This window comes from Lottia gigantea (assembly GCF_000327385.1).
Source record: "Lottia gigantea unplaced genomic scaffold LOTGIsca_133, whole genome shotgun sequence".
Classification (NCBI taxonomy): domain Eukaryota; kingdom Metazoa; phylum Mollusca; class Gastropoda; family Lottiidae; genus Lottia; species Lottia gigantea.
The window spans coordinates 254,192-257,432 of NW_008707481.1; positions in this window are offsets into that span (position 1 = coordinate 254,192).

Below are 3,241 nucleotides of genomic sequence, written 5' to 3' on the forward strand. Positions count from 1 at the left end.
TACCTATACGACACATAGAGCGAAAATGCCAAGACCTAACTTTGCCAAATGGGGTTATTTTGCCCAAGTGTTGGGTCTTTTCCTGCTCGGTAGACCGTCAGCACTTGGAAAAACACAATAAAGCAAAGGAAAAACGATTACAGCAAAAATGCAAGTTTCACAAACGCCACATAGAGCGAAAATGCCAAGACCTAACTTTGCCAAATGAAGTTATTTTGCCCAAGTGTTGGGTCTTTTCATGCTCGGTAGACCGTCAGCACTTGGAAAAACACAATAAAGCAAAGGAAAAACGATTACAGCAAAAATGCAAGTTTCCTAAAGGCCACATAGAGTGAAAATGCCAAGACCTAACTTTTCCAAATGGAGTCATTTTGCCCAAGTGATGTTCTTTTCCTGCTCGGTAGACCGTCAACACTTGGAGAAACACACCAAAACAAAGGGAAAACGATTACAACAGAAATGCAAGTCTCCTATAGGACACATAGAGCGAAAATGTGAAGACCTAACTTTGTCAAATGCGGTTATTTTGCTCATGTGTTGGGTCTTTTCCTGCTAGGTAGACCGTCAGCGCTTGTAAAAACACACCAAAGCAAGGAAAAAAAATATTACAGCACAAATGCAAGTTTCCTATAGGCCACATACAGCGAAAATGCCAAGATCTAACTTTGCCAAATGGGGTTATTTTGCCCAAGTGTTGGGTCTCTTCCTGCTCGGTAGACCGTCAACACTTGGAAAAACACAATAAAGCAAAGGAAAAACGATTACAGCAAAAATGCAAGTTTCCTATAGGCCACATATAACGACAATGACAAGACCTTACTTTGCCAAATGGAGTTTTTTTGCCCAAGTGTTGGGTATTTTCCTTCTCGATAGACCATCAACACTTGGAAAAACACACCAAAGCAAAGGAAAAACGATTACAACAAAAATACAAGTTTCCTATAGTACACATAGAGCGAAAATGTCAAGACCTAACTTTGCCAAATGGGGTTATTTTTGCCCAAGTGTTGGGTCTTTTCCTGCTCGGTAGACCGTCAGCACTTGCAAAAACACACTAGAGCAAAGAAAAACGATTACAAGTTTCCTATAGGACACATAGAGCCAAAACGCCAAATCCTAACTTTGCCAAATGGGGTTATTTTGCTCAAGTGTTGGGTCTTGTCCTGATCGGTAGACCGTCAGCACTTGCAAAAACACACTAAAGCAAAGGAAAAACGATTACAACAAAAATGGAAGTTTCCTATAGGCCACATAGAGCGAAAATGCCAAGACCTACCTTTGCCAAGTGGGGTTATTTTGCCCAAGTGTTGGGTCTCTTCCTGCTCGGTAGACCGTCAGCACTTGGAAAATCACACCAAATGAAAGGAAAAATGATTACAGCAAAAATGCAAGTTTCCTATTGGACACATAGAGCGAAAATGCCAAGAGCTAACTTTGCCAAATAAAATTATTTTGCCCAAGTCTTGGTTTTTTTCTGCTCAGTAGACCGTCAGCACTTGGAAAAACACACCAAAGCAAAGGAAAAACGATTACAGCAAAAATGCAAGTTTCCTATAGGCCACATAGCGCGAAAATGCCAAGACCTAACTTTGCCAAATGGGGTTATTTTGCCCAAGTGTTGGGTCTTTTCCTGCTCGGTAGACTGTCAGCACTTGGAAAAACACACCAAAGCAAAAGAAAAATGATTACAGGAAAAATTCAAGTTTCCTATCGGACACATAGTGCGAAAATACCAAAACCTAACTTTACCAAATGAAGTTATTTTGCTCAGGTGTTGGACCTTTTCCTGCTCGGTAGACTGTCAGCACTTGGACAAACACACCAAAGCAAAGGAAAAATGATAACAGCAAAAATGCAAGTTTCCTATAGGACACATAGAGCGAAAATGCCAAGAACTAACTTTGCCAAATGGGTTTTATTTTGTCCAAGTGTTGGGTATTTTCCTGCTCGGTAGACCGTCAGCACTTGGAAAAACACACTAAAGTAAAGGAAAAACGATTACAGCAAAAATGCAAGTTTCCTATAGGACACATAAAGCGAAAATGCCAAGACCTAACTTTGCCAAATGCAGTCATTTTGCCCAAGTGTTAGGTCTTTTCGTGCTCGGTAGACCGTTAGCACTTGGAAAAACCCACCAAAGCAAAGGAAAAACGATTACAGCAAAAATGCAAGTTACCTATAGGACACATAGAGCGAAAATGTCAAGACCTAACTTTGCCTAATGGGGTTATTTTGCCCAAGTATTGGTTTTTTTCTGCTCGGTAGACCGTTAGCACTTGGAAAAACACACCAAAGCAAAGGAAAAACGATTACTGCAAAAATGCAAGTTACCTATAGGACACTTAGAGCGAAAATGCCAAAACCTGACTTTGACAAATGGGTTTTTTTTTTGCCCAAGTGTTGGGTCTTTTCCTGCTCAGTAGACCGTCAGCACTAGGAAAATCACGCTAAAACAAAGGAAAAATGATTACAGCAAAAATGCAAGTTTCTTATTGGACACATAGAGCGAAAATGCCAAGACCTAACTTTACCAAATAAATTTATTTTGCCCAAGTCTTGGTTTTTTTTCTGCTCGGTAGACCGTCAGCTCTTGAAAAAACACACCAAAGCCACATAAAAACGATTACAGCAAAAATGCAAGTTTCCTATAGGACACAGAGCGAAAATGCCATGACCTAACTTTGCCAATGGGGTTATTTTGCCCAAGTATTGGGTCTTTTCCTGCTCGGTAGACCGTCAGCGCTTGGAAAAACACACCAAAGCAAAGGAAAAAAGATTACATCAAAAATTCAATTTTTCTATAGGCCACATAGAGCGAAAATGCCAAGACCTAACTTTGCCAAATGGGGTTATTTTGCCCCAGTGTTGGGTCTTTTCCTGCTCGGTAGACTGTCAGCAATTGGAAAAACACACTAAAGCAAAGGAAAAATGATTACAGCAAAAATTCAAGTTTCCTATAGGACACATAGAGAGAAAATGCCAAGACCTAACTTTGCCAAATAAAGTTATTTTGCCCAAGTGTTGGGCTTTTTCTGCTCGGTAGACCTTTAGCACTTGGAAAAACACAGTAAAGCAAATGAAAAACGATTACTGCAAAAATGGAAGTTACCTATAGGACACATAGACCGAAAATGCCAAGACCTGACTTTGACAAATGGGGTTATTTTGCCCAAGTGTTGGGTCTTTTCCTGCTCGGTAGACCGTCAGCACTTGGAAAAACAGACCAAAGCAAAGGAAAAAC